The sequence below is a fragment of the Dermacentor variabilis genome, chromosome 5 (assembly GCF_050947875.1).
Source record: "Dermacentor variabilis isolate Ectoservices chromosome 5, ASM5094787v1, whole genome shotgun sequence".
Lineage (NCBI taxonomy): Eukaryota > Metazoa > Arthropoda > Arachnida > Ixodida > Ixodidae > Dermacentor > Dermacentor variabilis.
The window spans coordinates 59,417,357-59,431,677 of record NC_134572.1 but is presented as its reverse complement, the minus strand read 5'-3'; the positions used below and the strand labels follow the sequence as shown (position 1 = coordinate 59,431,677).

At 46.5% G+C, this 14,321-nt stretch overlaps 1 protein-coding gene across 2 annotated transcripts in view; it reads right to left on the bottom strand.

Moving 5' to 3' along the window:
• Positions 1-11,844, bottom strand: part of LOC142582640 (beta-1,3-galactosyltransferase 1-like) — a 67,298-nt gene extending 55,454 nt beyond the window's left edge. Inside the window, exon 1 of one of the 2 annotated variants that reach the window (XM_075692554.1) lies at positions 11,169-11,844. The gene's annotated coding sequence lies outside the window, so the exon portion shown is untranslated. The remainder of the gene's footprint in view (positions 1-11,168) is intronic. The other variant, XM_075692553.1, reaches the window with a different exon arrangement.
• Between the last annotated feature and the right edge of the window lie 2,477 nt (positions 11,845-14,321).

Sequence of the window (14,321 nt, the reverse complement as noted above, 5' to 3'; positions counted from 1 at the left end):
AAGGCAAACCGAGTAGGTCTTTGCCGCCTTCGCGGCACCCACTAGAGACAGAAAGGATGAAATAGAAAAAAAAGGCAGAAAAGAAAAAGAAAAAGCGGCGACGCTTTTATCGAGAAGTAAATATTGCACAAAGTCACGTTACCAAGAAAAAGGGCCCGTAAGTGGCCAAGATGACGGCGGGAAGGCACATGGAGTGGCACGAACTGGTGTTAGAGCGACTTAGAGTGGCTTGCGCGTCGGTGATGCCTTCACAGACGTTCGTCGCAACTTTCCTCTTCTGCAAGCGTGATGTTTTCCGCGCAAGAAAAGCGAGCGTAAATCTCACTGCAGCTGCAGGGGTTCCAATTTATTCGAGCGTATCTTGGCGCGTGTAGAAAACTGCCCTGACGCGCGCGCGAATATAATTATCTTTAATCTGTAATGCATGTACACACTATGGCTCACTCCACTCTTGATTTTCCTAAGTTCTGACACTTATTCGTATATATTTATAACCAATACGTAATTTGGAGTAGTCGTCACCTTTATAAGGCGACTAAATCTCTCTTATACCCGTTAAAAATAAGAAAATAAAAAAGGGAGGGGGCTCGTATTACGTGACAATTCTTTTCGCCCTTCATCACTGACTGGCGTAACGCGAAGCCTCAGTTATCGCCTGTATCGGCCATTGAATGCGACGGCGATAAAAAAAAAATAAATGTGAATTGGAGGAAAGGGTCCTTACATACCACGCGTCCATGGACCAAATATTAAACACTGATGCGTTTCGAGCCGAGTATTCTAGGCGAACGATATTCGCACGGAATGCACATTACAGAGTGAGATGAAAAAAGCTAATCGTCGGTGCTTAATGACCCAAAGACACGTGTGTTATAAGGGACGACGTAGTTGAAGGCTCCGGAGAGATTTTCACCACCTCGGACAGTTTTTTGCAACACCTACGCGAACAGTCGCTGCAAAACAACAGAAGTGGAGTGGAAAAAAGACGAAATAAAGGGGTCTCCATATCATCACATCCTCTCAGTGCACGCGGGACAGTCCGTGTCGCCCGAGCAAACCTGATAATTTGAGGACTTGAACGGATGGAGATCGATAGCAGTGTAGAACATGACTTCACGAACAAAAGACGACAGCACGCGTGGCGTGCTGTTTTGCGACACCTGCACATGGACACCGAAATGTGGTGTGCTCTCGCGCAAATCGCTCTGTCCCGGCTCAGAAGACGCGAATCGGTGCGTGCAGAAGTCGCGACAACCGCTATACGAGAGGTTAAAACGTTCTGACGAAGACTAGCACGATACCGTTCCTTTTTATTGTTTTACTTATCTTATGACAGCCTGTATTATTATTTATATTGATTACTCCTGTTACAACACTCCGCGCCCCCCCCCTCCCCCCTTCCTGCCCAGTGCTTACTAAATTCCGTGAAATGAGCCTGTGAGGTATTCTAAATAATAAAAAATAAAACGAGAAAGAAACACTACACGAACGCACTGCGCCTGTGTCCCGTCACCTTTCTCGTCCATTCTTCATCGCGCTATCCTTAGTAAGGCATAATTGAATACCCGGCTTCAGTACGTAAAACGTCTACTGCGTAAGTTCAGCGGTTCAAGGAGAGTTGCGAACTTTCACCATTTGAGAAATTCGTGATATAACTAAATGGAGCACGAGATTACTGCACTGAGAAAGTCAGGAACAACCGCAACATCAAGCTGAACGCGAAAAAGAGAGATGCAAACTGATTGTCTTGTAGATCTTAGCGTGCTAGATGATCGCCTGGCATGCTGTAGGCGCACTATGCAGCAGGGGCTGAGTTGATGTTCGTTTCGATGTTAGTGAGGGAAACTTGAAGATCTGGTGGATGTCGCGAAGTCACATTACAGTATAGGCAAGGCAGTGACGCTGATTGCAAAGGGGTTAACTGTTTAGTAAGATAAAACAGGCAAGCGATAGAATGGAAACTATTTACACGGACATCCAACTACAAGTCAAAAGTTAGAATTTTAGTCTTCTTTCTCTTAGCCGAATCTCCACCGAACCCCCTTCCAACGGCCCTGCACGTACCTAAAAGCGTTCCCAACAACCTCCTCGCTCCATCGTTCGTCCAATCAAACTGCCGTGCGCGTACTGTGCTCACAACGGGGCTCCAGGGTGACGCTATCCGGAGTTCCAATACGTCAAGGCCGTTGCCACAAATCCTTTGCAGTGCAACGAGTCTCTTGTCTCACAAACTCGCAAGACACACTCCACCGCAGAAAACACTTGCACGCCCCTTTGGGGTATCTGGTCCGTTTGCGGAATGTCTCGGCATGGTGCGGTTCAGCGGCGAGGGGTTGACTTGAAAGCCACAGCCCTGCTTCTGCGAGCCGACCGCGAAAGCCCCGACTCACAGTCAATTCGCTCACGTGCTCTTCGTAAACCGCGGATCGCCCAGCCCCGATCGCTATACCTCTCCGCCGCCGTCTCGGTGTCGAACCATACGTCTCTTCTGAACACCCCACGTGACCCTTACATGCAGCCGCCCGCACAAACAACGCCCAACTCCACTGGCTGGATTATAATTATGGCGCACACAGCGACAGCATAGACTCAAATAGCACACAGACGCACCCCCCCCCCACACACACTATATATATATATATATATATATATATATATATATATATATATATATATATATATATATATATATATATATATATATATATATATAATAGAAATGACCGTAAACATCAAAATATAGCGGTATTCAAATCACGTGTCGTATGCGCCGTGAGCAGAAATGGCATACGGAAAACACGGGCCGATTGCAATTAATTTTGCTCCACGGCCCACGCGTTTTGTATTTTTTTTCCACAGGCAGAAGGTCTTGAAGCAATGCGTGTGCCAACTGTTTGCGCTGGCGTTCATAAGTCGAGTCAGTAAACAGGAACAGATTGCGGCGGCCGGAGCAAGTGAAATGCGTGCCTTCGCCTTTCTTCCTAGTGGCATACTGCTGCGTGTACACCTACACTATAGATCCGACTTGTAAACACCAATACGAAATCTTCATCGTTATTCGCATGCTCAACTTTGTAAATGCTATGGAACAAATGACACATTTTTTGCAATTAAAGTTTAGAGACGCCGCCTAGAGACTCAAAGATTGCGTACATTAACTGAACCGCGACGCTGTTAGCACGATTCACTTTGCTCCTTTCATATTCCGTCGGTTGGCGCAGACGCAGGCAGCTTTTATTTGTGCGCTTCGCAAACAATATAAATTATGAAAAAATTCGGTGCACTATGGTGGTATGAGGACAGTACAGACTATATGTACAGACGGCGTCAGAATTTCAAGGGATCACGCGATTTGAGAAAACGGAGAATTTTCCAGCAGTCTGACTGTAGCCAGTGAAACTGTACAAGCGCATGTTGTTCGCATGTGCAAGTACGGCCTGAAAACGCGAACACCAGGCTACGCCACGCACAGGTTGCGGCAAATGTTCAGCTTGTTCTCAGATACCATGGTGCGTAAACTTTTGGCTCTGACTGCACACGAAGCACTGAAACAAACCACCTAGGAGAACGCTATTTGCACTAAACAAAATATAGCACACCGTGGCTATATTACCAAAATTATCATACAGAAAAAGACTAGAGACGACGTGACAGTCGTACACTTCCAGCTCATTCATTTTTGAAAGAACACAGACTATACGGGGTGATTATTTTTATATTTTTCGGAATTTCCTGAAAGTCGCCTGTCGCAGATAACATAGTCCTTGTCCTTGAGCTGAATTATTCAGAGGCGGACATTACTTTCACGGGGAATCGAAACCCATATTCAGCTATGTAAAAAAGGAAAGATAACCAATTATCTTTATAATTAATTACTTTAGGGCGCGTATCGGAATTTACGAATTGTAGCCTGTGAGTCTCCAAGGTGCATCCACTTGGAATTAATCTCCAGAATGACGCCTGTTTGGAGAAAGGCGTCATCAAACTCGCCATAAAAATGCACTGTTGTACTACTTACTTATTCTACTACTATTCTATTCTTATTACTTATTCTACTTCTACTTATTTTATGTATTGAAACAAAAAGGTAATTAGAACGTCCATTTTGTCCCACACGCTTTGGGGGAAATATATCGAAATTGGTGTCCTCCAGGAGCTTCACTTGAGGTGGATACGTCTTGCAAACTCACCGGCTACAATTCGCAAATTGCAGTAACTGCCGTAAACAATTAAGTTGATTAGTGAATGTTTTCAATTATTTGAATGTGTTTTGATTTCTCGTGATAGTAATGTCCGCCTCTTCGAATAATCGAGCTCAACAACAAAAATTATGCTATCTGCCATAGGCGAGATTTAGAAATTCCGGAATACCCAAAAATGATCACCAAACATATACAGGTGTGCAACACATGCGCAAATGGAAGAATCAAAAGCAATCTCCCAGAAAGTTATATTCATTATAGTGGTTACAGTAACACTGCTCCGCAGTTCTGGTAATTAATCATGCAACAACTGGCCCATCAACGTGCTTTATTAATATACCACATCGCCGATAATGGCAAGCACAGTAATGGGCATTTGAATCCAATAATGCGGCTGCTTGAACTACGTCGTGATGGATATACGTGGATGAGACCTCAGGAGGCGTGCAGAAAGTTTGTGGGACGCGCGCGCTCTGCTACGGGTCTCATTTAGGATTGCTTTGTGCACAACACAGAATAGGGAACGAGAACGCACATTACGAATCAACCGGCAGGTTTTATACACAATTCCCTATCGTTTTTGGACCCCTACCCTTTTCAACCTGGTGCTCGTTGGTCTCGCCGATTCATTACCGCAAACCGTACAGCTCTCCATATATGCAGACAAACATTTGCATATGCGCTTCAGGAGCGACACGTCTCCAAGTCCGCGCACGACTTCCGAAGGCTCCAACGGCCTTTTCAACATACCTAAGAACGCAAGGCCTCGAAGTTTCACCGGAGAAGTGCGCACTCATAGCTTTAACTCGCAAAGCGATGGCCCCGTATGCTTTGCGGATCAGTGACCAAAATGTACCATATAGACGAACGCACTGTTTTCTTGGTGTCATAATTGATAAGAGATTTGTCTTGGAGCCCTGACGTCTCGTACATGACAAAGCATTTGGCCACCATTGTGGATCTTCTCTCATTTTTCGGAGGGAAGTCCTCGCACGCAACTGTACCATCGATGTTGCAACTATATAAAACACTATTTTGGGGCTTCCTGTGGTACAGCTTATACCTGTACTAGAAAATACTTGCGCTATAAACATCCGCAGACTCCAGAGTGCGCAAGCCTACGCACTCAGAACTTGTGTTGGTTTCCCAAAAACTACTTCATCGATTATGACAGGGGCCATCGCCAGAGACGCTCCTTTGGCAGTCTGCATTGCTACACATGTCCTCAGAGCACATATCCGAAACCTTACTCGGACTCCATCACATAATATTGCTTGATTGCCAGCAAAAAGGCCACATTCTTCATTTGTCAAAAGTATTGTCAGACATCAGTCCTACTTGCCCTCACAATGCACGCCCGCTACACGATTATCAGAACAATTGTGGTGTCTTCACCGGCCGCAAGTGCAATTGACAATGCCGGGCATCAGAAAGAAAGCTGCAGCGCCGTTGCGAGCTTTGAAGCAAGCAACTTTAGAACACATTTACAAAGTGCACAGAGTCCGGCAACATGTGTCAACAGCTGTCAACGGCAACAGCTGGGTCCGTAAAACTCAACAGCTCTGCTGCTGCAGTCATCATTCCGGAAAAATCTGAAGAAATCAGGTTGAAGACTTCATATGTTACCACCTCGCCAGGTGCAGAACATGCGGCACTCCGTGGTGCATTTGATTTCATTAATCAGGAATCACAGCAACAATGGATAGTCTTTAGTGATTCCAAGGCAGCCCTTCAGTGCATACAAAGCCCAATGCGCCACGGGCGCAATAGGCAAGTGGCCACAGAAATTCGACAGATATATCATCGCGGTCATGATAAGGGACACAACATAATCTTTCAATGGTTTCCAGGACATTGTAACATCAACGGGAACGACCACGCACACGAAGCCGCCCGATCTGCACACGAAAATGGCCAAGTTGTCTTGGTTACGCTTTCGCGAACAGACACTGCGGCTGGGCTGCGATTGATCTCACATGAATGTACTTTGCCCCAGTGGGATTCGAACGTTTACGCCATGTGTCGTTTGCGTTCGTTGTTGCCGGATATACGGATGCATCTACCACCTGGATTAACACGACGTCAACGGAGCATGCTATACCGTCTGCAGGTAGGCGTTGCATTTACAAACTTATAGATTTTTCTTATTTCAATGGCCAACAGCCCCACGTGCGACACATGCAGCAGCGATGAGATGCTCGCACACATTATCTATGTCTGCCCGCGATATAGTGCCCAAAGAGAAGTGATGTGCAGAGTGCTGGACCGATTGTACAATTGTCCGCTACCAGAATTAAAAGCTTCATGTCAGTGCTCTCAAAGAAAATTCGCGCTGAAGGCTTTATTAGCGTTACTAAGATTCCTGCCGCCTACGGGGCTTCACGATAGACTTTAAGAACGCCGGCCCCTACCGCTCCATAGTGTACGCGGTTTGCTTGTGCTCGTCTCTCTTTCTCTCTCTCTATCTTCCCCCTGCCACTCTCTTTTTCTTCTTATCCCCCCTCACCCCTTACCCCCATGAAGGGTAGCCAACCGGAACTACCTCTGGTTAACCTCCCTGCCTTTCTATGCACCATTTCTCTCTCTCTCTCTCTCTAAAATGTAGTAACAAGCGTCGCGACCAAGTTACGAGTTTGTGTCCCGAATACGTCTTTTTACGCACGGCTACAATGAAAGTGTCTAACTCAAGAGATGAGAAAGAATTCGCTGAACTGTCAAAGCTGATAAACGAGAAGTAAGAGATATTCTAAATTATAACGTCGGAAAGATTAAGGAAGCAGTAAAAAATGGCCACAGCATGAGATCAATGAGAAGAAAGCTTGGCACAGGACAAGGCAAGACGTATGTACTGAAAGATAAGCAGGGTAATGTCATCAGCAATTTCGATGATATAGTAAAAGCAGCAGAACAATTCTATACTGACCTGTACAGTACACACAACAGTCATGCAAGCTTGAATGGAAGTAGTGATGACTAGGATACAGAGGCTCCTTTTATTACAAACGACGAAGTTAGAAGGGCCTTGCAGCACATTTCCCGGGGAGAAGTGGCCCGATAATATGGAACAGTCGATTTAATCAGAGAGAGCGGAGATATTAAGCTTGAAAAGGCTTGCAGCCCCTATACGCAATGCTTCACGACTTCAAGTGAAGCAGAGCTGGAAGAATGCCAACCTTATACTAATCCATAAGAAGCGAGACGGTAAATAACTGAAGAATTATAAGCCCTTTATCTTGCTTTTAGTATTGGAACAATATTCACCATGCTAATTTGTAACAGAATCAAAGACAACACTTGTTTTCATTCAGCCAAGGGAACAGGTTGGCTTCAGGAAAGGATATTCTACAATAGATAACGTCCATGTCACCAATCAGGTAATTGATAAATTTGCGGAGTACAATAAATCTCTCCATGTGACTTTTACAGAATATGAAAATGTATTTGATTCAGTAGAGACTGAGCACGTGCTGGTGGGCGAGTTCGTCATACATGATACAGGCGCCAAGTAAAACGACGGACGAAGGAAGACGACCCGGGACAACCACGTAGGCGCACTAACAACTGAGCGTTTTATTTCTTGGCGCAGGAATAAATAGCTGCTGCCAAGAGTAAAAACATCAATAAAAAGCAGTGTCGTCATTTGCATCACGCAACAAAAACGCGATACAAAACAGCTTCTCAAGGGCCGCTCCCAAGATACGCCAGTTCCTTTGTCGGTAGAGAAATTAAGGGTTCACTGATACAAGCATCACCACGCTTCTTGATCTCAAGCGCTTCCGATATCTACCTTGTCAGTTGATCATCTGCTCTGTTCAAAACACAGGTTATATCAAAATTTGGAGTGCACTTGTGAGCCTTACAATGAGCACTAATGTGACCTGAGAGCTGGTTTTCCATCTTATCTCGATGCTGATACAATCTGTCATTCAGACATCTGCCCACTTGGCCAACATATCATGAACCACACGACAAGGGAACAGAATAAACTATTTTTTTTACACAGCCTACATGCTTCGGCCGATGTATTTTTGTGCATACCTGTTTAATTTCCTGATATCCTGCATTCACCCTGGCACACATCAAATCAAGACGTTTGGGAGTGGAAAATAAAACCCGAACACCTGCTCGTTTGCCTACTTTTTTTCAAATTGTGAGGTGTGCGGTGAACATATGGGATGATAGCAAAGCTGGTTCCAGAAGGGCCTGCTCGACCTTGGTCTACAATGTTAGGTTGCTTGAGCTGTCTAAGCAAGGTGAGCGCAGGACATCAGGAAAATAAACAGGTGTGCACAAAAAAAATAAGGGCAGAAGCATGTCGGCTGTGTAAAGAAAGTAGCTTATTATGTTCCCTTATCGTGTGGTTCATCATATGTTGGCCAAACTGGCAGATGTCTGAATGACAGATTGTATGAGCATCGATATAAGATGGAAAACCAGCTCTCAGGTCCCATTAGTGCTCATTGTAAGGCTCTCCAAATTTTGATAGAACCCGTGTTTTGAACAGAGCAGATGATGAACTGACAAGGGAGATATTGAAATCGTTTGAGATCAAGAAGCGAGGTGATGTTCTTATCAGTGAACCCTCAGTTTCTTTATCCACAAAGGAACTGGCGTATCTTGGGAGCGGCGCTTAAGAAGCTGTTCTGTATCGTGTTTTCGATGTGTGATGCTGATGACGGCACTGTTTTTTCTTGATGTTTTTACTCTTGGCAGCAGCTATTTATTCCTGTGTCAAGAAATAAGACGCTCAGTTGTTAGTGCGCTTACGTGGTTGTCCCATGTCGTCTTCCTTCATCCGTCGTTTTATTTGGCGCCTTCGTCGTAATCAGTAGAGACACCAGAAGTCATGGAGGCATTGTGTAATCAAGGAGTACAATAGATATACGTGAATATGTTGGGAAATATCTACAATCATTCCACAGCAACCTTGCTTCTTACCTGTCTGAAAAGGAGTCAGGCAAGGAGACAATATCCCCAATACTATTCACTGCATGCTTAGAAGTATTCAGCTATTAGACTGGGAAGGCTTAGGAGCGAGGATCAACGACGAATATCTCAACAACCTTCTGTTTGTACATGACATTGCCTGTTCAGTAACACTGGGAATGAATTGCAAAAAAATGAGTGAGGACTTCAACATAGAAGGTGTCAGAGTAGGGTTGAAGATTAACATGCAGAAGACAAAGCTAATATTAGTTCAATAACTTGGGGAGGCAGCAAGAATTCATAATCACTAGTGAGTCACTAGAGTCAGTGCAGGAGCATATTTATGCAGGTCAGTTACTCACAGGGGACCTTGATCATGGGAAGCAAAGTTACAGCAGAATAAAAATGTGCTACAGTGCATACCGCAGGCATTACCAAATCGTGACTAGGGGAGCTTACCACTGTCTTTCGGAGAATAGTGTACAATCAATGCATTTTACCGGTGCTAACATATGGGGCAGAAACTTGAAGGTTAACAAAGAAGCTCAAGAACGAGTTAAGGAACACGCAAAGCGATGGAACGAAATATGTTAGACGCAACGTTAAGAGATAAAAAGAGAGTGGTGTGAATCAGAGAGCAAACGGGGATAGCCAGTATTCTAGTTTAAATTAAGAGAAAAAATTGGAGCTTAGCAGGCCATCTAATGCGTAAGGCAGATAACCAGTAGACCATTAGATTTGATGAAATTAGGAAATTTGCAAGCGCAAGTTGGAATCAGCTAGTGCAAGACAGGGTGATTGGAGGTCGCTGGCAGAGGCATTCGTCCTGCAGTGGCCACAAAAATAAGCTGACGATGATGCCAACTTTTTGAATTGACATAATAATATGTGAAAATACGTTCAAGTGAAATAGCCACTGTGATCCAGAACATCGTTCCACATACCTGTCATTCGAACATGTGGGACAGCTAAAATGAAAGTGTCTAACTCAAGAGATCAGATAGTCGCCGAACTGATGTGAAAGTATACCACTGTAGCGGTGATTTTTCAGATAAATAGAAGGCACACACGCAAAGCGACGTAATCTAGAGCGCACATGCCACGTTATAACTGCTAGAGAAAATAATGAGAAAAGAAAGGAACGCCTCTACGTTTGCAAGAATAGACAGGGGTTGTAAAAATTTGTAGGACGCTTAGGCTTCGCCTTTAAGAGTGGAACGCGATAGCATTCAAACATCCCCGAGTCCCTGACTGCTTTTCACGCTTCACGGCAACTGTAACTTAAGTAACCGTATAATGCTCACCGGGGAACGCTGGAGGCGAACGCTGTGCACGAAGGCGAACTTTCTGGCAGAATCGCGGCCTCTTGTGTGGGCCAATTTCTCGTTACTGTTTCGCACATTTAATATTTCAGTCTGAGAAGATCTAAGATAAAAGGTATCTGCTGTCGGTGCCTTTTCTTTTTACCTGACATTTGTTTGTGGGCTGTCATTCTCAACATTCCGAGGAATAACATTCTAAAGAATGAAAGACAAGGTATGAGCAATTTCGGTGATAAAAAGAGTGGTTGGGTATGCGTGCTTCGAAATGATCTTTGCCGAAAGAACGGTCGACGCTGGACACGGAACGCCGACGCCGGATCTTATGAGACACGGAGCCCTTAACACTATCGCGCTAAAATTTAACGACTTGGAAGGCACCGATGGTGACGCTTGTGTGCAGAGAACGGAGAAGAAGCATGAAAAGGAAACGGGAGGCGCAAGTGATAACCGACACGAACTAGCATGTGCTTACAGCAAACAAACGCACGCCTCCACTCGCACTGCGTGGGAATGCTGACCGGCCGGCCTCGGTTCGTTTGTTTTCGTTGGAGGAGCGGCGAAAACCAAACCGTAGGCACGCCTTGTATATTATTTTTGACACCGCATCCAGCTTGGAAATGTTTTAGGAAAAGCAAGACCATCACACTTGTGTGCCATCAGCTCAGTTGGAGCGGCGCTCCGCCCAGTCGCTCAGAAACCGTGCTCAGGATTCCCTCACCTTTGAGTCGTCCTCGCTGCGAAGCGCCCAGCGGCGGCATGAAGTCCGGCGTCACCACGACGGGCTCCGGCGATGCCCTGCCTCCGCTCGGAAGAGGACGCCACCGCCGCCGACGACGGCGAAGAAGGCCTGAGCTGGTCGATCCGCTGCTCCCGACGCATCAGCTACCCGGGAGAAGCAAAGCCATCACGGGCACTACGCAAGCTTCAAGCAGTAACATCGTTGCACGTGCGCCATCCAGCATCCTACAGCACCAGTTTCACTTCCCGGCCGCCCGAAGCCTGCGATACGATATTACTGCTCGCTATCGTATGCACAACACCGTTGCTTCGTACGCGCAGCAGTGTGCTACGCAGCGCTCGCCATCACAGCGAGGTTGGAATGGCTGCGTGGCTTCTTCCTTCTACGTGTAACGTTGCTTAGTGGACCGAATTTGCTCGCTCTGCCGCTCAGCGGTGGGTGCCGCGGCGGCGGCCGCGGCGGCGCGACAGCACCTCCCAAGGCGTGGACGAACACACGTACCACCCGGTACCACTCTCGCCTTGGCTCCCGCTATGCGGCCGGCGTCGCCCGCGCCGCGGATGCTCTGCGCTGCCTCTCCGGGCCCAGCGAGCGAACTGAGAGCAGCGCCAGTAGTTCGGGAGCCTGCCGCACGGCGTATTTCGCGCGCTCTTTGAGCGCGTCTTGAACAACTTCGCGCGCGTCCTCCAACGAACACTGCAGGGATGTGCGAAATATGCATAAAATATTTAGCCCGAATGGAATACGATGACAAGCGAATCGAATCAAATCAAATCGAGTATGTTCTGAATACAAGTTCTGGGATAAAGAACAGCCGTTTTCACCATTATTATACAGCGATGTACTACACACCCTCGTATCCACAATGAAGGCAAGTTCTTGCCATTACGTTGCATGTTATCGAGCGTTGTTTATTAAAAACAGAAATGGAGCCTTAGGCACAAATAAACAGTTTGTCTCCATACCCAGAACTTTAGGACAGTGTAAATGATCGTAGTTTACAGAAAAGTATTGCTCCTTGAGCAACGTAGCGTGATTGTGTAGTAGCGCGAGTGACAACACACGCAGTAGGCGCAAGCCAAGTAATGCTTTACGGTAGATAGCATGGCTGCTTTTAAGCAGTGCGCATTTGGTCGAGTATGCGCATTTCGTACGACGAATGGGCTTCCAACAACGCGACACGGCACTTCCTTTCCCTTAGAAGCCTAGTCTAGCGAGAGGTCTTCTTGTGCGCGTAGAATGCCTGGGAAGTTTCGAGACTGTCTGTTCTCTTGAAGTTGTCCCATTGGTAGACCGGGCTGTACCAAGCAGACTGTACCAAGTTTGATGGCGGTTCGGTGTCTTCTCCTGCTGGGTGTTGGTCCCGCTGCGAGGCTTGGTCGTCTGAGGGTCTATCACTGTGCGAGGTGTGTTGATCTGAAGGCCGAGTTGGGCCGAGTTCCAGTTTTAACTCTGTCATTGCGTTTCATGGTCACACTTGGTTCACGTCACGGCACTGCAATCCTTCTGTGGTGTCCACCATAACCAAGCGCCTACCTCTTGTTGACGTCACCGTGCCGGGTAACCATGTCTGGCCGGCTTGATTGTACTGGCGTGACCAAACAGGTGTTCCCGGAGGAAGCAACTGCGGCGTCGGTGCCGGGCGTGTGCTCACCGTGGAATCCCGTGGTGCCACCGCCTCCTCTGGAAAATGTGCACTTAGGCGGATCCTTGGTTGAAAACCGAGCCACATCTCGGAGGTCGATTTCCCTTCTCGAGTTGACATCGTCCTGCAAACGCAGCAAGAATTTGTTAATCCGACTGAGTAGACTTCCGGCTTTACTTTTCTTGATTCCCTCCTTAAGGGCGCGTACAGCGCCCTTAAGGAGGGAATTTGTGCTTGCTGTGAAGGAGGGTTTCTGTGCTTGCTGTTTTGAGGGGTACTACTTCCATACATTTCGTTTCCGCATTAACTACCACCAAGATCACGTGACCTTCAACTCGTCCTGCTTAGTCGACATGCAGGCGAGACCAAAGTTTGTTGTTCTTCGGCCAGCCTAAAGGAACCTGTTCCGTTGGCATGGGCCAACACTGCACACATTGCTGGCAGCTTTGTACTAGCTTTTCTATGTCGTGGTCCAATCCGGCTACGTAACTTCTCGTGCTTCATGTTTACTGTGACACTATCATAGAATGTGTCTCACTTTTAATGCAATCTTATGTTTGATCGTGCACACTTGATGCTTTAAAATGTTTGAAAGCTATTCGAAAAATATCCGTATTTACCAACAGCGATTATATTATTAAGGAAACCAAATTTCGGACCCAAATTTTTTGGGTCCCAAAAGTGTGTACACATTGAAATTGTATGCGTTCATTATGTTAAATAAACTTTCAAACTTTCAAGCTTTCAAATAGAATGGGACAATAATCGATTGCTTATCCAAAAGTTCTGAATATGCGCACACATTCGACGAATGCTCAGCGGCGTTCAGGACGCGGGGGCTCTGGAAGATGCTCCGCGTCCGACGCCAGATGGCCGAGTTCGAGCGCTTTAAATTATGGGGCTTAACGTTTCGAAACTGCATAGCGTATTCTGAGGGAGGCAGTATACCCATGATATAGTGTATAAACGCGACTGAACGAGGACGCAGAAAGAAACAGATACACAGAGACCGCGTTCAGTCGCGCTTGTACGCTCTATCATGGATTCTAACCAACTAGCCTGTCAACGTGCTTTAACCAAAGAAGAAGTATAGTGGAGGTCTCGGGATTAACTTTGACCAACTGCGATTCCTTAACGTGCGCCTCAGTACAAGTACACGAGCGAGGGTTTTTGCGTTTCACTCACCTACGTATGCGGCCGCCGTGGCCGGTAATCGAGCCGTTATTATGCACTCACGACGTGGCGCCACCTCTTCCCCATTGGCTGCGGCCGTCACGTGTACAATGACGCACGCACTAGGTATACCTTTAGTGAAGGAGAAACGTGAAGACCCCGTGGCGTCGGGCTATTCCTCCGTCGGCTCTCGTGCGCGTCCGACGCTGGGATCCGTGGTTCTACTGTATCTGCTGAGAACTACAAGGTTATTCTGCTCCAACTGCCAACTAGAAACGCTTCCCTGAACACAGTTTTTCTTCATTGTGATGTGT